Raw genomic sequence first — 22,134 nt, 5'->3', positions numbered from 1 at the left:
AAAAAATTACAAGGGTAGTTATCATATTAAGGCACCCTGACTTCCCCCCTCAAGGCTTGAGCTGTTTGTTGAGGATGGGGCTGTTAAAGGAAAAAGTCTGAACTGGGAGATTCAAGCACTTGAGAGACTTCCCAAGCACTTCCTTCCAAATGTTGAATCAAACCTGCGCACAAAAGGACACAAAGAAGCCTGGAACACCCATCCCACAGCAAACCCACATCAGCAGAATTCTCATTGCTTTAAAACATGGATGGGTTAAATGGGAGCCTGCTGGGAAGCAGCACCAGGCTGGTGTTTGTGCCACCAGCCCGGGTATTTCACTTCCATCCACCAAACTTCAGGGCCATAAAGAGCACAATCAGTGCAGGGGTTCATCAATGAGCAGAGCCATCTCCAGAGGGCAATCCAGCCCTGCTAGAGGCAATCACCCTGCTGGCTGTAGGGGAGCACAGGTTCAGAGTGCTCCAAGAGCCTCGCTGAAGTGTCTGAGGCTCAATGGAACAAATCTCACCTAAGAGGCTTTCAAAGACCCTTAATGGTTACTGGAAATAATCACAGATTTCACTGAGGATGGGTTAGGATTTAACTTCATCCTATTTTGGTAATAAAGTCAAATGCAGCCTTAAGCATTTGAGAGAAAAAAAAGTCACAAGTGAGAATTTTTTCTGAGATTGCTATCTCCTTCAGTTTATCAGAGTGAAAGCTTGTGATAGTCCCTTTAGTGCTGCTTTCTGAATTCTCACTTCTCCCCCTTAATTCAAATCTAAGATCTGGACATCAACTTTAAAAAACAATAGCCTGCCAAAAAAGGAATTAAATGGTAGCTTTAATTTCTGGCAGGAGAACTTGTACTTCCTCCCCACCAAGTTTAATGTCAATGAAAGAGATGAAATCGCATTCCCTCTCACAAACAATCAAACATGATTTCTTTTGCTTTTATGCCTTTTGTCAGCAGTGCCAACTTTTTTGAGTTCCTGTTAAATGCAGTCATTGTAAACAGAGCTAAAACCTGTCTGCTCCTATTATCTCACTGCTCCATAAATTGCCTGGGTAGTGAAACAACAGCAACAAGACCGCAGAGTCCTTGCTAACAACGCCTGCTATGAGTGGAGTGAGCAGGTCATGTGCACAAAGCCAAGAGCAGGCTCTGGCCACAGCAAAGTGTTCAGGGATATATCAATGAACGGAATAAATCATTTATGCAGTGTCAGACACAGAGCTGCAGTTAATTATTGTCACCATGATATTTTATGAAAATTTCTTGGTTAGGATTTTTCCTCCTGAGAAGCTGAGAGGCCTCAGAAACAAAATGTAAACAATGGTTATCTGCTGCTGTGGAATGCTGTGGATCTTTGATTGGTCTCATGGGGTTGTTTTTAATTAATGGCCAATCACAGTCAGCTGGCTCAGACTCTCTGGTCAGTCACAAGATTTTATTATCATGCCATTCCTTTCCTTGCTAGCCTTCTGATGAAATCCTTTCTTCTATTCTTTTAGTACAGTTCAATAGATAATTTTCTTTTAATATAACATATCATAAAATAATAAATCAGCCTTCTGAAAGATGGCATCAAGATTCTCATCTCTGCCCTCGTCCTGGGACCCCTGCAAACACAACCACAAATTGTCTGTATTATTGCAGCACCCAAAAACCTCAGACCCAGACTCAAATCCCATTCTTCAGAGTGACAAATGAGTAGAGAACATCAAAAGGGCTCAGTGAGACAAGAACTGAAGCCTGCTGTGGAACAGACAGGGCCCATAACCCCAGCAGAGAGGAGATGCTGGTGGGGCAGGGAGCCCCCAGGCACTGCCAAATGCACTTTTGGAACACTTTGATAAGGGGAGAAGAGGCTGGGAGGAGAGCTTGGATAGAGAGAGCTCCTGCTGAGGGCAGGAAAACCTCCAATATCATCTCCCAGCATTGAGCAGCTGCACTTTTAAGGGGTTTAGCAGGCCCAGGTGAGAGCTGGTAACTCAAGAGGAATAAAAAGGAGGAGGAGGAGGGAGCAGCACCATGAGCAGTGCTGCAAATGGGAATTGCTCACTGATCCCTGACCTGGCTGGGCAGGGAGAAGCAGGGAAGGAATACAAAAAAGTCAGGGACATGGTCAGGGGCACAGAGCAGAGGAAGTCACCTTTGCAGAGCCCACCCAACAGCTGTGAGGAAGGCAGACCACAGTCACAAAGGTGAGAAAAACAATTCCTCCAGTAGTTAAAACACAACAGAACAATATTTCAGGCCCTATTTTTATATATGAATGTGAAGGTAATATTTTGCATCAGGAATCAGCAAGATTTAGACATTGGCCAAACAAAAGCATCCAAATCAAATTCATCACCAGAGACAAGGCTTCAATCCCACAGACAGCATCTTGTCCGTGTTGGTCTAGTAAAGCAGCAAGGTGGGAATACAGATTAACCTGTCTGCAGCTCCATGGAGCTGGAAGCTCCAGAGCTCTGAAAAGTGTCAGAAATACTTGGATGTCCTCTTGAATGTGGGTCAGGCAGTAGGAAACAGCAGCAGAGATGGAGCTGGATTTCTGTATGCAGGACACCAGGTGTGGGTCACAGAGAGGAGGAGGTGGGGAAGGGTCTGGGGAAACCTCTCACCACAGTGGGAGAGAATGAGGGGGTCTGGCTGACAGAGCACCCCAAACTGCAGGAGAGAGCTCTGTGGCTCTCCCTGGCCTGGATGCACTCAGTCCTGTGGACAACATAACCTTTGGGACCTATTTCGGGTCTAGGTGGGTTTTACAGACACTCAGATATATTCTTTGTGAATAGAGATATCTCAGTGCTCCTTGCAAGCGCACACAGCTTTCCTGAAGCTCTCCAGCCTGCTCTACTCCCTCATGCAGCTTTTAATAACCAGGCAGAAACTGGAGTACAAAGCAGTCATAACCAGTGTTTCCCTCTCCAAAATCCCTGTGCTGCAAAGAAAGGAATTTGTCAGAGGCTGAACTTCTATGCATCATTCATTTCCATTTGTACCAATACTTGCTCCTGCAGGTCGGGAGTTGCTCCCTGTCCTGCAGAGCAGTGAAAAGCAGGCCAATAATGCCACCCACAGGTGCCCGGGTTTATTGCTGCCATGGATGGATTTCCAGAGGGGTGCTGGGATCCTGCAGTTAGCTGGAATGGTGGTGCTACCTCCACAGGGACACAGGGGCCTCCAAATCCACTGCACTGCCTGGGCTGGGTCAGGGCACTCACAGGTTACTGTGCAGATGGCTTGTGTTCATTACTAACAATTTCTACCAGGAGAAACAAAACCTACACAGGTTACAAAATAGAAATTTTTTAAAAAATCCCTCCCATCTCTGTACTCAGTGATATGGAGATGGTGAAAGCATTTCAAGCAATCAAATCCACTTTTTGAATTAAAAACATACAACAAGTATATTAGCACAACGTGCAGCTTATTTTATTTTGCCATTTCTATCTCAGAGATCCTTCAGTTGTCATGACAAGGACTGTGATGATTTAAGAATTCTCCTTTACAGAGTAAGACAGAAGACAATTAAGAGCTCAGTCCTAGGTATGGCTGAAGCAGGGAGAGTTCTGCTCACAGATACTGTACTCATCCTCCTATTTCTGGTGTCTGTTTTATTAAAAACTTTAATGTTGGAAACAGCATTTTCAGTAATTGTTGCCTGAACATTAATATAGGAGTTTAAGGTAAGGTAAAGGGATTTGTGTTTATGTTTAAGGTGAAAGGGATTAAAGGGTATTTATTAGTTTATTCTCCCTTTCTTACAGAGGCAGAGTAGAGTGTCAGAGAGAGGTTTGGGATCAGATCACACTGCAGGGAGGAGGGAATGTTTCCTTACACTGCAGTGAAGGTGGGTTATCAGGGGAGATAAAACAGATAAACCTGGCACTCTGCACACATCCATTGCATCTCATGGCTGGAATTCATTTACATCCCCAGCCAGATTCACACCAGCCAGCTCTGAGTTCTGTGCTGGATCTGAAGGACACAAACCCCTCTCATGTTCTGTTGTGTCTCAGCCCCTCACAAAACTCATCTGAATTCTCCAGGGTTTTCTATCAGCACTGACTGAGGCTGAAGACATTGGTGTACTCATAGGAAATCCTGGAGGAATCAAAACCACAATGAGTAGATACAGGATTTCCTATTGCAAGTGTCCTGCTGAAAAAGGGACCAGTGCCAGCAGTGTATTCACTGCATGAAACATGATTTGGATGAGTGAGATTACCTTGGGTGTCCACATCTACTGAATAATTTAAGAAAATCAGTAAGGGAAAATTTTCTCTCTTGAAAAATAAATTTGAGAACTTACTTGCATGAAATATGTTTAATAAAAGCACTCAGGGATAAGTTCCTGCCTTTGATCTTGTGTTAGCCTTCTTATGTTACACTTTTCTCAGATACAGTTGCAGATATGGCAGCTACATTCCAAGTCAGCATTATCTCAGTATTAATATCATCCTAGTTTACATATAGCAGCAAGTCTTTGTGTATTAATTGCATAATCATTATTTGAACTTATTTATTGCACAGAACATAATCAGCTGAGGGCAGATTTAAAGTAAATTAGAGACAGGGATTGAAAAACATGAAACTGTTCTAGCCTAAGCTCTTACAAAACACACTCACACTTTATTGATGAAGTTCATCAATACTCTTATTTAAAGACCTGGAGCTCTGGAGGTACAACTGCCATGCTGTCACTGCTGGCACCAGAAATAAGAAATTATTTCTGAAACCTACGTGCTCTCCAAATGCCCCCCAAGTTATGCAGTCTCATTAAAATCAAAGGCAGCATCTACTGTCCTTAAATATTTGAAAGAAAAAAACACCACCTAAGGTATTTAAGTAAATGGATTTTTTTCTCATTAATATAATATTTAAATACTTACAGCCTTATCTTAATTACATGAAAGATGACCCACCTACCTCTCACCACCCCAGCCCTGTGGGACAAGGCCCATTTAATGTGATGTGAGGAGGTGGCAGCAGCTCCTGCCTCTGAGCAGGGCTGGGCTCCCAGCAGCAGCCCCAGACACATCCCACAGGCAGGAATTAAACAGAACAGGGGGCAGAATCTGGCTTTCCCACTAAAAATATTCATGGAGGAGCAATAAATGATAAAGATTTTGAGCATCTACAAGAGAGCAGAGCCCTAATTTTGGCCTGTGCCCATTGCAGAGGCTCTGCTGTAACAGCAGCTCCAGGTTTGGAGCAATTGCACGATGCTGGTGACACAGAGCCACCCAAGGAGTCCAGCTCAACCAGATTCAGCTGTCCCCCAAAAAAAAACATTTTTGTCCACAATACTTTTTAGGCAGTCATGAAAAAAACCACCCAAACCCTTCAGTTTAAAGATTCAGTGACATCACAAGACCATTCAGCTTTCCATCAGAAGTGCTGCATTTGTTGTCATCCTGGTGCCACAAAGGATTTCACCAAGCAGAGCCAATAACACATCTCATGATAAATAAGACCAAAACACCCTGCAGGCAAATTTATGGAAATCATCACTCACAGGCAAGTGTGATTAAAAGCACCAAGCTAACTCCAGAAGCAGAGAGGGATCTGCTCCTCAGTGCAGTCCCTTCCAGGGCTGTCTGGGTGAGCTCCAGGACAGGTTCCTGCAGTAGGGCTGGGCTGTGCTGCCTCTGCTTGGCTGCTCCCCTTTGCCTCCACCCAGCACAACAGCTCCATTTGCTGACCGGCCAAAGAAAATTCCTCTCCTAGGGAAAACATCAGAGTGGTGATGAACCTTTGGTGGTCTGGGGGTGGTAGAGCTGTCAAGGTGAGTTTGTGACTGGGGAGGCTGGAAAAGCTGCTGCATCTGTAAATACAGCCAGAGCTCCTGAATGTGGGCAGCAATTAACCAGGGAATGGTGCTCCCCCCATGGGAGACAAGAGCACAGGAACAGCAGCTCCCTCCACAGAAAGCCCTGCTGGATGTGGCCCTTGACAAAGGTAAGGGGCTGCTATAAAAAGCCCAGCTATTGAATATCCCAGAGCTCACTGGAAGCAGTATTACACAGATTTCCACTCCTCTGGACACAGTCTGCACCAAGACAACATGCCTTGGGACTTCATTACCCTTTCATGGGAGAAGAAGAGAGGGGTAACACAATACAGAAGTTTGAAAGAATTAAATGGAGGGATCATAGGTTAAATCTTCAAAGATTTTCAGAAACTCAATTGCAGCTGTACCTGGAACTGGGCATTCTGTAATTATGCTTTCACAAATATATCATGTACCCATATTTACAGCTAAAATCCTCGTCTATCTAAAGGAAACACTGCACTGCAGTGTAGGAACACCAGCCCCCAGTGTGCCACATTTCACTGCAGGCTCTGAGACAAATCATGGCAAGCAGCAAGGGCTGTGCAATGGGACAGAGCTCACACCACGGAACCAGAGCTTCCCAGCAATGCTGGCAGAGAGAGTTACTCAGAAAAGCAATAATTGATTCTTTCTAGAAAGCTGAATATTAATACCATTTCCTTTGGATTCAGTGGAAACAACACAAAAAAAATAAATACATATTAAAATACCCCAGAAGTTTGCTGAGGAGAGGTGGTGAGGCCCTGCCCTGGGGTGCCCCACACAGATTCAGAGAAGTGTTGCCATCTTACTGCAAAGCTCCCATACCTTCTTGGTGATTCCTCATGGGCAGCTCCTCACAGCACAGCCAACACACTCCAGCTCTCTCCTCACCCAGCTCACCCACTTTTATAGCACTCAGCCTCATTGGACACAGCTGGGGCCTGTTAAGGGCAGGCCTGCTCCTAATATTTGGTAATTAGCACAGCTGCAACTGAGCCAGGCCACAGGGTAAGAGAGGCAGCCCAAAGTGAGCACTGCTTCTGTCACTCATTGTTCAGTCAGCTGAACTCAGTCACACACACAGAACACTCTGTCACCTGCCCAGCCTTCAAAGCAGAACCTTGCCAAAATCACCCTCCAGCAAAGACCCAGCAGGACCCCACAAACACACAATGCAAAGATTTACAGTTTTAAAAGTACAGCAGGGATCCCATCCCATCCCACACCAACTCCCCAGGGAATCAGACACTTTGCACCATCCAGGAAAACCTGCAGAGCTACATGGCTAATACACTTTACTGCATTGAAAGAGAATTGCAAATGTTGTTATTTGCTCCACCAGAATATCAAAGAGGAAACACAGCCAGAGCTCCAGTGAGAAACAGATCCATACCTTGGCAGTTGTCCAGCAGGGATGCGGCTTGGATTCATTCACAGAGAGGCAACAATGGAAAAGTTCAAGCACAAGTCCTTTTTCCAATTATTCAGAAACCATTAAAGTTGGAAACAAAAAAAATCAAAAAGTTTTCTTCGGCAAACAGTTCCCCCAGCATGGCTGGCACCACATAACTCATGAAGGATGAATATTGAGTCTGCCTCCTCTGCCAAGCCCACACAGCAGCTCCCAGAAGCACGAAGAGAGTAATTAGCAGCAAAGGATGACAACATGAAGGTAACAGGTCAGAAAGAAACGCTCCAGAGCAGATCTAGGGGCTGCTTTGCTTCCCCCAGCCAGCCTGGGGGAGTGCTCCCACCTGAGCACATGGTGATGAGCCAGGCTTCCATCCACCATCCTTCCTTAAATACACCACAGAACCTTCACCAATAACAGCTTCTCCCACCTGTTAGGGAGAACGCACACTTCTGAGTGCACACCACAGCTGAGTGCCCTGATTGCTCCCTAACGAGCTCCACACGAGCTCAGTCCTGCTCCTGTGGCCCCTCCCTGTCCTTCCCTCCTCACCTGGCACACATCACCACAGCCAGGTGCTGCTTGAGAAATTCATGGCTCTAGAGGGTGATTTTGACCTCCTTGATCATAAAGTGGTACCACCTGAGCTGATGATCAAATCTGAAGTGCTCTTAGTGAAGGAAATATTTGTGTGTTGCTGGTCTAGTTTAGGGGCTGGCAATAATGATGTAGGGTAACAAAAAAAGAAAAAAATCTACAGGCAACTACAAATGGTGGTGGGCTCAATGAACGCCTAAAAATCTGGGGGATGGATTTGTTCCTAGTGGGAGTAAGAAGGGAGGAAATAGCCTGTCCTATCCAGCATCCTTGATGTCTCTACTAATGCAAGAGTCAATAACCACAATTTTGATTAATTACACCAGGCAAGTGGAGGTGCTGATTCCAATGGAAAGGTGAGGTGCTCACATGTGTGTGTGAGCCCTGCTGACACACAGGCTGAGGAAACATCAGGATCATCAGTGATTTCTTTGGAGGAAGATGAACCACATGGCCTCTCCTGCCCTGTCTGTGAACTGGGTGAGTTTACGTGGGGCCTGGGCATGTTGGTGCTCAGCCAGCTGAAAAAGAAATATTACAAAACCCCCACAGCTTTGGGGCATTTTGGGTCTTTATGGCATTTGCACACAGAGAGGTTTTTCTCATTCCTTTCTATTTGGGAACATTTGCTCTCCAGACTTGCAGATGTTCAGTGCCACCTTTGTCACTTCTCTCTTGTCTTGCTAATCATGGAATAGTGTCAAATCTTGTAAAATTTCCCTTCCCTTTTATGAGTTTGAACTTGTCATTTTAATAACAAATATCTGTCCACCCTTGTATAAAGCCACAATTACAGATTTCTGAGATGTTTAGATAAAGCAGTCATTATTTTTATCGTGACCCCTCCTTCCCAAACAAGCATGGCTAATCTTTTCAAAGCAAGCATGCCTAATCTTTCCAGGCTCTCTTCAAGGCACTGCATTATCATGACCCAATTATTCTGAAAAGATAGCTGGGAAATTTCTATCAGGATGATTTGCTCACAGAAAATGCAGTTACCACAAATCCAGCGATGCCTTCATATCAGTTAGAATGGTTTTCTGTGGAGAAAATTCAGATCAAATATTTCCTGGCCTATCAGCTTGATGAAATCTTGTTTGTTGCTCCATTCTTTCCTAATTGGATAAGCACAGGGCTGCATTAACCCAAGGAGTGCTGGTGATGGCTGGGAATTGCAAGTCATGTATTTAATTTCAACAGGGCAGAACACTGTTTTAGTTTTCATTTTCTGACTTTCACTTTGGATTCCCCAGATAAACAAAAGTAAATTTCATTTAATTTCTTAATTTCTTGAAGTCAACCGAAGAAAAAAAAGAGTAAGTGGTCTGTGGCACTGATTTCTGCACCTCTGCACCATTGTGAATGCTCTCAGCAGAGGCTGGGATCCCCTCTCACTGCTCTGTCCCAGGAAAACAAGGTCTCACCCACTGACAGGACAGGATTTACAAGAGCTCAGCAGGGCTTTAAGAAATTCTAGCTGCTTGGAGGTGCCTGAAAGGTTTTCAAACTGCAGTATATTTGGGATTATTTCTGTTTCTCAGTGTTCTGACTTTAAAGCAGGCATATTACAAACAAATAGACACTCTCAGAGGTTGTGTCACCCCTATCAGATTGCTGTGACATTAATGAAACTGCCTTTTGGAGAGACTGGGAAGTTTGACATAAACCTGTCCAACCTCAAGGCAACACCAGGGTATGTTCAAGGGAATTTTTCCCATTTCCAAGGCAGCAGCACAGCATTCTGCCAGGGACTCAGCCCCAGGGACTGCAGTGGTCACTGTCTGTCCCTGAAAAAGGAATGTGCATTTTATCCTGAGCACTGAATGGCCATTCACTTTGCTGAAATGTTATTTCTTTTTATAACAGCTTAAAGGAAGGAAAAAAGGAGAAGGAACCCAGTGCTGCCACTTTGGAAAGCTTTTATTGTAATCAACCTTACAACGCTTTTTGTTGTACAATACAAAGAACATTTAATCTGTCCTGGCTGGCACATTCCCTCCAGGGTTTTGCTGCTGACAATGGGAGCTTTCACTTTGACCATGGCAAAAATAGTGTCAAACCCACTGCAAGGCACTGCTTTTACTCTGGACACATTTGGGAAGTTCTAAAGAATCAATGACTTCATGGTATGAGGGAAAAAATAGGAGTTACAGTTGGAGAGACTTCATGCATTTCCTCTAAGTTTTGCTTCACTTGAATACCACCATCCCTAAAATGTGTTTAACATTGATGTTGCAAATGCCTGCATGGTTTGTTTTAACTGTTTGATTAATTAAAAAAAAAAAAAAAAAAATGAGATAAGATTTCCATAGCACTTGTTCTTCCTAATTTTCCCCAAAATCTCTGAATGTGCGGTCTCAAGGCACTCCAGGTAGATAGGGAAGAGACAACAGAGGTCTTGGAGTGGAGCCACCAAGCCAGCACTGAACTGTTTGTAGAACTGAAACTCAGCTTTTCCTTCTTTTTTTCATGTTGGTTGAAAGGAAAGGGAAACAGTTTGCACCTAACAAGTTTTTGCCTGGATATTTTCTAAAGCTCAAGCCAAACTCAGCCTCTGAGTTTTGGAAAAGGTTGTTAGAAAGTTGCAATTCAAGAAATTCCTCTGTACTTCCAAATTTGTGCCAAGCTTTTAGATGGCTGGATGGAAACTCCCCAAAAGGATTTGGTTTTGTTCACAGAGAGCCAAACAAGTGATTTCCCATCTGGATGCTTTCTTTGCAGCTGGGAGAAGCTGACAACAAAGTGTAGGTGTGGATTGAGGCCAGCTGAGAGTGAAGGCAGGGGCAGTGAGCAATGTGCATGTCCAGCCCCAGGAGCCACAAACACCTTTTCTGTCTAGAGGAGCCCTTTGGAACACCACAAACTCTCTCAGCTGCTTACATAAGTTCCTCTGCTCACAGCAGCTGTGTTTTCCACACTAAAGGACATTTCAGATCAGCATCCAGATTAAATCTGCAAAACCAGCAAAGCCAAACGAAGCTAAGTTTGTATTTTCACTCTCTGCCAGAGTGGAATAAAAAAGGATATTAGAGATAGAAGAGTAAATTTGTTGAGATGTGTGTGAAGCTCCTGGTGAGGCTCATGGAGAGGATCCCAACAGGTGCTAAGGCTGTCACCTTCCAACATTATCCTGCCGGTCAGAGAGAGACTGTGGCACTTTTCTGCTTTGTGTGGGACAGTGCTGCTCTGAGAGCAGCAAATAATCAGAGTGAACACAGAGTTAGCCCAGGGACTGACTGATTCTGGCATAAACTGCTCAGGAAACATTTCTGCATGTGGCACACACAGCGTGTCAAAACCAGGCATGCAACTTCCTAGCAGCATACAAATAAAAAATAGGTCACAAAATAGGTCAAAAAAAAAAATCCCTTCTGTTGGCCAGTGTCTCATTCAGGGTTTTGATGAACCTTGGTTGGGATCCTTATGGAATAAAGAAGGCAGAATAAGAAGGTCTAGGAGAAACTGTGTTGGATAAGCTCTCATTGCTCTGAGAGGTGCTAGATAGTAAATAATCCATCTTGGAGAAGCTTTGAGAGGCTGGAGAGCTTTCCCATCTGCTAGAGATGTTTCTTAGTCTTGACTTGGATATCAATGCAGAAGGCAGGTCACACTTAAACTGCTGCTCTGTAGCCTTCTAGATGATAGGTAATTACTCATAAATGTGTCCTACAGATGCTCCAGGGATCCATCTGCACATGCCTGCCTGAGAGCTGATGGTTCTGGTTGAGTTCAGAAGAGACCAGAGCTGTGTGAGGAGTGGCAGATTTAGGGGATGCTCAGTAATTCAATTTTGCAGGCTCTGAATGGAAAATAATAAAGCAACGATAAGGCAGCTGGTAATAAAATTACATTTCTTTTTGGAAACCAAAGAATTGTAGAGCTATGGAAGAGCAGGTAGCTTGCCAAGTGGGCACAGCCAGCCCAACCTCCAGCTCCAGGACTTATGGCCACCATGAGGCTGAGACATGCCTGGCCACCCTATAAAGAATCCCACCACCCTTTAATGGCATATTCCTGGGCTTCAGAACATTTTTGAGTGGAAAGTGGATTCCTCTGGCCATCCATGCTCAGTCTGCTGTGGTAGAGCAGCACTGTTTGCCCATCCCCTGGCACTGGTGAGCAGCCTGGCTGCTGCTGAGACTCTGCTGGTCCCTGCAGCCCCCTCAGCAGATGGGCTGGGCTGGCACAGCCTGCAGGGACCAGGCTGGGTGAGATGCAGGAGGTGTGTGGAGGTGGGAGCACAGAGCATACAATCATCTATTTCGACTGACTGGAGACAAGCAGAGAAATAAAGGAGCTCCCAAATCACCCAGGATAAGTTAGGACACTCTGCTGCTTTCCCTGAAATTAGCAGGGAGGCTTGCAATTAATCCAACACAAAGAGACTTGTGCACTGACCATCATTTCTCTGCTGCTGGAGAGAACTGCTTGGCAGCTTTCTGGAGAAGGAAAACTCTGTAGCTGAGACAAAGCACACAGGTGGGCAGGCAGTTGTGATAAAACCACAGGGAATGGGGAAAATGAGAACCATCTCATGCAGGACTTAGAAATGGAATAAACAGGTTATTTTTACAGGATGGAAATGAATATATAACTCCAGGGATGAGGAAAAATACAGCAAGCACCAGCATTTGCAGTTCAGCATATTCCATTGCTATTAAAAATAAAGGAAGAAAAAGGCAATGAAAGGAGTATTTTGAGAGGCAGACAGGACTGTGGTATCTGTAGTTATGGACTCTGCCTTCTGCATAGCCCACAATAATGAGGGATGTGACCCCTAATCTGCTGCAGAATTGCTGGGCATTTTCTACTGCCATTGAGATGCAGAATGGGAGCTACTCTTGCTCTCACATGGACACTTGGACAATTCTTCTTTCTTTGCAGTTTCAGCCAACCCACACTAACAGTCTATTGGACTGGCATTTTCTTTGTCTCTTAGGATGGAAAAATGGAATTGATTCCTCTGAGAAGGAAGGGAGCAGGTATTCATTATCATAAGGTGAATTTATAAAGTTCTGGTTGGTTCAGCTCTTTCCCTTCATTTTTTCAGCTCACTCCAGGTCGTTGAATCTCTTGCATCTTATCCCATTGGATGGAACAGCACATCACTCAACATTATTAACCACAGCCAAGATGATTCTTAATATTGAAAATTAGCGGCAAAAAGTGAGCAATCACCTGAAAAAGCATTTCTCCACTTGAGCTTTATGACCTGCAACAGAAAGTTTTGCAATGAACAGCAGCTCTTTGTCACTTGGAATGGTTCTAAAACTGTTGCTGCTGTACTTTTCCACCATAGTGAAATCAGTGGTATTAACCTCAGGGCACCCAAAGAGCTCAGGTTAGAGGACCAGACCTCCTGTACTGGTAAAGCACAGGAACCACATCCATTTTAACACCCCCAGTGCACTGATCTGTCCTCATAATCAGCTTGTGGGAATAACTCCCCTGCAATGTGTAAGTAGCTGGTGCTGGATAGTGAGTGGCCAGAGGGCTGGAGATAGCATTTGGTGCTGGCATGGGGCTCTAAATTAGAAACTTAGAGAACCACTTAGCTTTTTTCATCCCCATTTCTTTTGCTTTTCAGGATGTGGAAGATCAGATGAACACACAGCACCCTGAGAAGACCCAGGGCTTTCTGTACAGAGCATTCTCTGAGGTCAGAAGCAGAGCAGCAAGCACAGGGTGAGCTGAGGCTGCTCTGAGCCCTCAGTGCTCTGAGCCTCTGGAATTCTCTCCTGATAAGCAGAGTCTGCATGGCTGTATCCTATTCCATCCATACCCAAGTGCTGGCAATTGAAAATGACCATCCCAAAAATAAGACAAGATGTCATTAAGTCTCATATGCACTTTCTTTTCAGGTTCCTAACATCAATTATTCCACTTGTCTGTAGTGGCTTCAGACTCTTTTATCTTCCTCTCAGTGGATTTCTCTGCTGCTTTGCATTTAAATTCACCTTGTCTTCCTAAATGCACAGACAAACTGTAAGCAATAAATGAGCCAGGCAAAAACAAACATGCTGTTATTTTCTTGGCTTTCTCTGCCATCCTGAGCAAAGGATGTTTCTATATCCCTTTGAGAAAGCCATCCAATGATGAATAGTTATTTGAAAACAAATGGGTAGGATTGTACCAGCCACCTACTTCTCAGCCTTCGAAAGAGTAGGAAAATCCACCCATCCATAAATATTTTTCAGGATGATAGTTGTGAAAATAAAGTAGGCTGGAACATTCCCTATCAGGCCAGGCTGCAGCATTCAGCTTATATCAATTACTGTCTATTTGACATGCTTCATGCTCCCTTCATTAACAGGATGAAAGGTTTTATGGGATAATAACCCAGTTCCAGTGAGCAAATGTATTTGTGAGACCAAAGGCTGAGTCCTTTGTCCTTGCAGAAGGAGCCTTGGGACTGCAGCAATTGGCAATGGTGTGGGATGATAAATCACAGGAGCAAAACTTCTGTCCCACAGAACTCTGTCCCACCCATGAATCACTGGGGACACAGGATCCTCACTGCAGGAAAGCTGAGGGAGCAGAGATCATCTTGGTGAGGATGCTGCTACAGGAGGGAAATAGAAGAGCCATTGGCTTCAGCTGGATAGTGATGCTGCTGTAATTGGAGTTACTGTCATGTTAAATGGTCCCTCGTGGTTTCCTCATCTCAATCAAGGTTTGATTGAAAACCTGTGACCTGAATTTGTGGTCATTACCTTACCAGAACTTATTGGTTTTCTTGCTCTTCAGATAGTAGGCAGATGGTAATTGTTTCCTAAAACATTTCTCAGCTGAACAGCAGTGACAAACACTCTTCTCACCTCAGAACATCCCAGAGCACATTACAAACTGCCTAGACAAAGAGGACAGATGTGTTTTCCTTGGATCTGGCAGGAGCCATGCAATAGCCACTCTCATCAGGGAAGAGGAATGCTTGACTAATGGAAAATAATCATACCTGGCTTTGCAGCCCAGCTGTCCCACACTGCTAATCAAATTACCAGTAGGCATCCTCTTCTCCTTCTGCCTCAGCTAATTACATGGAAAATCTCCTGTCCCAACACAACCAGAGCAGACTGTGAGTAAGATTGGAGGAGGGCGTGCACTAAGGGATTGCTAACAAGGGGCAAAGACTCTTTAATGCTCTCCATTCCTCAACTGGGGCCAGCTGAGTTAGGACCTAGTGTGTGTCCCCTCTTGCAGCCTGACTTTGCTGGGTGCAGAGAGCACAATTTTCCCCCTGGCTGTGGTTTCTGGCTGTGTGGGACAGGACTGCATGTCAGGTTCTTGCTGCTAGGCTCTATTCCAGTTCATACAACCCGTGCACCATAAAAAGAACAAAAACATCCACACAGATCAAGTATTATCACACAGTGGCATCAACATATCTCATTGTACAGTCCTAATCTATGTTCTGTATAAAAATGTGGTATTCAAAACCCCACCATGTGAGATATAACCTGAGAGAAATCACAGAAAGGACTTAAGAGGGGTCTGTACTCATGGCAGATGAAATCAAATTAGTAATACAGAAATTACTTACTTTAAAGCTCAGACCATGAACTGAATTTAGAGCTCTAAACCAGTGTCTACCTTGTTGAACAGTGGGTTCTTGCAGGAGAGCATTTACTACAAAACCAAAGCTTTTAATCCAAATCAGTGAGTGTCAGAGTTTGAATTATGGCTGTAAGAGAAAGTCTTTTGTTTCTGTCACCTCCTTAGTCAATGCTAATTCGACCAAGGTGTGAATGAGTTAGTGCTGCTCCCAAGAATTCTGTGACATGCAAGGAGCCACCTTCCCCCAGCACACAGAGCCTTTGGAACTCCTTTTAGACATCCTCAGAGGGTCTAGATGACAAATCTGCCTTCAGATGATGGAAGACAGGCTAGTAACTTGCAGGATATTTATGTCAAAGAGCAAAGTCATGGCTACAACAAAACAACTGAAGAAAGGAGAGATGCACAGTGGACACACACTGAAAGTTTCTACTAATCTGCTCCAAGGTGAGACTGAAGGGCAGCAACCGTGGCCAGCACAGCAGAGGAAGAGCACATCAGGAGATGGGAACAGAAGATTTGGGAGACAAGGTCATTCTGTACAGGGGTGGTGTGAATTGCAGAGCCACCTCAGGTGGGGTGAATATTAGCTCACTGCAGCACTTGCTCCATAAAGCATTATTTACTAAAATACATATTTTTTCAATTTTTATGGTCTGTGGTTATTTTGTGCAGAACCCACAGTCTCACTGGAAGCTTCTGCTTGAAAAGTCTCCTTTAGCATCTCTCAGAATTGGGAGAGATGCTAAACCGGCATGGCAAAAAAAAAATAACAATCATTTGGGAGCAATTTATATCCTGCTGTTATAGACTCACAAACACTCATTTCCATACCACCTACAGTTATGTGTGCATCTCTTTGTTCTGATATTGAGAAAAAACCCATTTGTATTCTCTCAATACAAGCAATCCTTGGCTTGAATTTTTAGTTGGTCAAATAATGCTAAAGGAGGAAATATTGGAATTTCTGCCTGTGCCATGGGACTATTCAGGCAGGCAAACTCTATTACAGCCATGGTCTTATCAAAGGAAAGCTGAATCTCCTCATTAAATCTTGGTTGTTGTTATTTTCAAGAAGAGAGCCTCTCTACTGCAGGCAAAAAGATGGAGAATGTGAAAAGCAGTGGTGGCAGCCTGCAGAGGAGCTGTGTGTGGGGCCTTGCCAGGGGAAGGGGACAGACACTGTGACCGTGTTCACACAGGTCTCAGGTTGGAGGATCTGACTCCATGTTTCAGAAGGCTTGACTTATTAATTTATGATATATATTACATTAAAACTATACTAAAAGAATAGAAGAAAAGATTTCATCAGAAGGCTAGCTAAGAATAGGAAAAGAAAGAATGATAACAAAGGTTTGTGGCTCAGACTCTCTGTCCAAGCCAGCTGACTGTGATTGGCCATTAATCAGAAACAACCACATGAGACCAATCACAGATGTACCTGTTGCATTCCACAGCAGCAGATCATCAATATTTACATTTTGTTCCTGAGGCCTCTCAGCTTCTCAGGAGGAAAAATCCTAAAGAAAGATTTTCCATAAAACATGTCTGCAACAAGCCACCACTGCAGTGTGGCACTGCTCAGCATCCAGATGTGGGGACAGCCACATCTGCTGGGCCCCAGCTGTCACCTGCATCCCCTCTGGATTCTTGGGATTAGACACCTAACCCAGTATTTGGCTCATGGACACAATCTGGCATCCCTCTGTCTCACCTGCACAGGAACCAATCAAGCAAAAATCCACACATGCACTTTTAGTCCTGCCTGTGAGTGACCTCTGGACATCACAAATTCAGCCAGGAAAGCTTCATTTGACAAGGACACATGTCAAAGCTCACCTTTCCAGAAGGATGTCCAAATTCTGAACCAATAATTAAAGCAATTAAGAGCACACTCAATGGAAGTGGCATTGAACCCGATTTTGTGTAAAGGTTTTTAATTATTCTTTGCATTCTTGGGCAAATATTTTAGCCTGAATGCAGCAGAATATCCAGAACTAAGTCCTACAAGATGTGAGGTGCAATGCTAGAACAGAGCCCCCACAGCATCTCCACTAGATTTTACTAGTCTGTCATCTGTTAAAATGGATATAAAATTAGCCCTGCTTTCCTACTGTCTCACCTGTTTGGGAAGAAGGAGAAAAGCAGGAAATACAGACAGAGCATGAGGTCCAAATCTTGTGACATAAGGATAATTCTGCTTATTTAAAAAAGAAAAACATCTTAGAATATTTTCTTGTGAGGGATGCAGTTTGAAAGCAGTCTAAGAGGTTTTCAACAATTATGGTTAATGTATCTAGAAATAATCTAAATGGTTAGTAAAATGTTGACTGGAAGATAAACATATTTATATGAAACTCGATATTAAAACTGCTTTATTGCTTTTTTGACACTTCAAATGCAGGAAGCTGTCTAGTCCTTTTACTAACACCCTTCAGAAATGTTAATCAGACTTTTTCCTGCTATATTTTAAATGGAAGAGGTGGTGTAAACAACACTGCAGATGGGTTTCTTTGCTCTGCTGGGGTATCCAGCTATCCTTCAACCCACCAGACAGACTTTTGTTTACACATTCCACATAAAATTGTTGAAGAACTTTTAACTCATGCCAAGATCCAAAGCTCTGTGCATTCACTGGACCAAGAGCACATTCCCTGACACCTCTTCCTGCTCTAAGTCAGCTGGGGGACACTGATCCAATTATAGGTGAATGTAGGATTTAGGAGTCTAGGAAGTCATACTGAGAGATTGTATTTTTTTAAACTTTGTTGGCAATACCAGAGGCTCTGTTTTTATGTCAATCCAGCTGGAATGAGCCTAACTCTGCCTCCCTTCTCTGGAGGCACCAGCCTCTGCCTGGGGAGCTGTGTCACTGCTTGGCCAGGCTGGCAGGGACAAACCTGCTGCCCCACAAACCCTGGGGCAAAGGCCTGGCTTGGCTTTTGGTACTCTGCTAAGCAAGGGAAACCTGGAATCGGTCAGGCCTTACTGAAAGCTCCTGTCAAAGTAAGTTTTCAATTTATTCTGAACGATTTTAAATACCCCACCCCTCCAAATCAGCTGAAGTCCCCATTGTACCTACACAGGCTCAATTGCCAGAATATTTAACTACATGTATAACAGAAGACACAATCTTCACTATTCATTTAATTCTGAAAATAAACTACTAAGAAACCATTTAAGTCTTTGCAAAGTAAGCTGGATTGTTTTCCTTTTGCTGTTGCTCCTGTTTGGTTGCTTTTTTTCTGAGAGCAGACTGGATTGACTACAAAAGAGGAAGACAAAAGTACAAAATCTATAAAAACCTAGTGTTCCAAGGAGCAAGCACTTGCACCTAAGAAATCTTTGTTGATTGTTGCTAATATCTATGATAATTAAGCTAAAAATACCCACAAAGCAATAGAATTTGCAGAGATAAGTCTATTGTCTTAAGCAAATAATGAAGCCAGGAACAGTTAAATTGATCTCATGACTCTCATTTCAATAATAAAGCAGCAACAACTGTTAATCTATAGCACTCAGTTTAAATTACAAACCCAGAGCTGAATGGGCAATTTCATTAGAGAGAACACAGCTAAGAGAGAAACAGCTGGCAGGGAAAAACAGTCATCCCCATTGAAATCCAACCTCCCTGAGAATTTCCTGTTGCTCTGTACCAGACTCATCACCAGGGAACAGTTCTCGCAAATACCAGGTGCATTTGTTGGAAGCTTTTTGTGTCCAAGCAATTCCCTTTTATTTCAGCCCCAAGGCTCCAGGGGGCTCCAAGGGTGGCCTGGGCACTGCTGCAGGACAGACACAGGGATAGCAGGAAGGGCAGGGAGAGGGAGGGGAGCAGGTCCCCCCACATCTGCCTGGAACCACCCCACAGCACTGCCAGAGAGCTCCAGGACACGAGCTGTGTGTCCCCAGGGATAGGAGCAGCTCAGTGAGCAGATGGGAACTGGCTTTTTCCTCTTCTTATTCTTGTCCCCAAAATTAACACATGGTCTGCAAGCCAATCAAACTCACCCACGGATACCAGCGCTGCCTAGAAGAGACAGTTATCTTTTTAAATTAGATCCTTTCAAACACTTACACAGATCCTTGGGTATTGCAGGGACTGTGGAGCTGAAACCAATGAGCATCCACAGTAGGTGAGGGGAGGAAAGGCTTCCACCATCTCTCCTGGCAGCTGTACAGAGCTCATGGGAGGAAGAACGTTCTGTTCTCACTGAAGGGAGCAGGCAGGACTATAAATATCCACATGGAACATATTTACTGAGGGATGGAGTGCCATACTAACAACCATTTCTTCATGGTAGGACCAAATTTCACAGGTATTAGCAGCTTCCTGAAATAAATTCAGAGAATCAGAGGATAACTGAGGTGAGAAGGGACCTATGAAAGCTTCCAGTTCAGCCTCCTGTTTAAAGCTTGGACTACTTCTATGCTAAGGGAGATTGTTGAGGGCCTTTCCAGATCTCTTCTGATAAATCTCAGGCATGGAGAGCCCACAGCCTCCCCAGTATGGTTCCTGTGCTGCATAACCCTTATCCTGAGGACTTTTCCCCACATACAAACAGAAGGAATTTCCCTTGCTGCATGACCACTGCCTTGCCTTTGTGCAGCACACTGTGACAGTCTGAATCCATCATTCATCCTGTCCCTTTCCATTAATGGCAGACAGTGACTAGATGCCCCCTTATCTTATCCCCCAGGATAAACAAACCCAGCCTCAGAGCCTCTCCTGAAACACCACGTGCTGCACTCTCCGGAGCACCCATTGATTTTCTGCTGGACTTGCTCCCCTTGGTGAGCTCTCTGTGGCCCAGAGACACCAATCCCACAGGGTCCACCTTTGGTGACATCTCTGTGGGCCAGGGACACACCAATCCCACAGGGTCCACCTTTGGTGACCTCTCTGTGGGCCAGGGACACACCAAACCCACAGTGTCCACCTTTGGTGACCTCTCTGTGGGCTGGGGACACACCAAACCCACAGTGTCCACCCTTGGTGACCTCTCTGTGGGCCAGGGACACACCAAACCCACAGTGTCCAGCTGGAGCTGCAGCCTCACAGGTGCTGAGTGCAGTGTCTGACCTGTGGCCACACCTGAACAGCCCAAAACAGGTGACAGGCAGGTGTGACCACCTCAAATACACCTGCAGTGCCCCAGGTTCTCTCTGCAGAGCTCCCTGGGCTGTCAGTCCCCAGCCCATGGGGCTGATGTGTCCCCAGGGCAGGACTGGCTGTGTTTTACCTCACTGGATGTCATGAGGGTCTCATTGTCCTGCTCCTCAGGATTCCCAAGGCTTTTGCCTGTCATTGGAAATGGACCTAGAAGATTTGGTGCCATATTCTGTGTGCCTTCATGAAAAAGAGCAATGGCACATCCTGTGCATTCAGCCTGTCTCCCTCGTGCCATGGTGGTTTACACCAACCATTCTCAACCCCCAAATCCCAACTGACATCACCAAGAGCTTTTAGAGACTACAGTGACCTTGAGAATGCTCCTGCATGGCAGCAGGATCAGGATGTCAGCATTACTGCTGGAATGGCGCTGTTTTAAGAGGACCTTGCTGAAAAGGAAGGAAGATTTAGTTGCTGCTGGAGCGGAGATGGGGGTGGTGTGAAATCTATAACCACTATCCCTGCTCAGGGTTCTGTTAGCTAAATTTATGACACATTGAAGCCTCATTTTTCCCCTAGTAAGAATATTTCTTTCAGCTATTTATTTTGCATTTCATGAGACCTTCTGCAGATGCAGTGAGCTATATCACTCTATTCTGCTCATAGAGCATCCTGAGATCTAGATGCTTCAAAACCTGAGTGTATTGTAATGACTGTATAGAATATCTCAATTAAATTCTACATCTGCACCCTTGATAATTCAGTTGATTTCAAGTGGAAATACTCTCTGCAGCTTTTGCAAATGCTGATATAAGCCATGGAGTGAATGTTCACAAAACTCAACCTCCTGTGCCCAGAGTCTTCATAGAGTTCATCCCATACATGGGATCACCTTTTTCACAGGAATTGTGTAAAATATTGGCTCTCCCTAATGAAATTTTTATTTTTCCCCTTTCTTGCTGCAATTACAAATGCATTGTACAAGTCTACCATGGTTGTGCTTCTTTAATTTTGTTATAACACCCAGGGAATAATTAGTTCTGTATCTTCTAACAACAAATATATTCATTCAAAAATTAAATATTTACTTGCCAAAGAGCCATCACAAGTTGTCATGAGTGCTTGTCTTCATTATGTGTGGGAAATTAAATGGACTTTGTACCATAATTCCGCTGGTATAATAATGGATTATGCCCAACAAGGGAAAAGTGACCCCATTTGGTTGGAAAGTAACACTTCCTTCTCATTAAACTTTACTTCATATTGCAGCAAGCTCATGTCTTATCAAATATGACAAGTTCAGACCTTACTGTGCTGAGCCAGCCTGTCTGTTCAGGAGGCACAAGACTAACCCAGTTTAGATTTGGAGAAAACCTTGGGTGGTCCCACATATCCACTGTTAGGTGAAACATATGCAGCCAGAAGAATTCTCATTCCCTTCCCATCTGCCAACACAGAATTGATGAAGTGGAAATGCTCCAAATAAAAAAATAAAACCAATAAAAAATGACATCAATTGTTTTAAAAGCCTCAGAATCAACATATTGAAAGCTAAAGGTACAGAGTTTGCCCAAATGTCTGCACCCAACTGCAGCTGCTTTGTCCTTTCCAGCCTGTTGGGGATAGATCAGAAAGCATCAAAGATC

The 22,134-nt window shown here is 44.3% G+C and overlaps 1 long non-coding RNA gene across 3 annotated transcripts in view; it reads right to left on the bottom strand.

Moving 5' to 3' along the window:
* Window positions 1-12,035: 12,035 nt before the first annotated feature.
* Window positions 12,036-22,134, bottom strand: part of LOC135454318 (uncharacterized) — a 46,749-nt gene continuing 36,650 nt past the window's right edge. The window contains exon 15 of one of the 3 annotated variants that reach the window (XR_010442066.1): window positions 12,036-13,033. This is a non-coding gene — a long non-coding RNA (uncharacterized LOC135454318). Of the gene's footprint in view, window positions 13,034-14,810; window positions 14,871-19,354; window positions 19,709-22,134 lie in introns of those variants that run through there. The other 2 variants (XR_010442068.1, XR_010442067.1) reach the window with 2 other exon arrangements.

Source organism: Zonotrichia leucophrys, chromosome 14 (assembly GCF_028769735.1).
Source record: "Zonotrichia leucophrys gambelii isolate GWCS_2022_RI chromosome 14, RI_Zleu_2.0, whole genome shotgun sequence".
In the NCBI taxonomy this organism is placed as follows: Eukaryota; Metazoa; Chordata; class Aves; order Passeriformes; family Passerellidae; genus Zonotrichia; species Zonotrichia leucophrys.
This window is presented reverse-complemented; position numbering and strand designations above follow the sequence as displayed.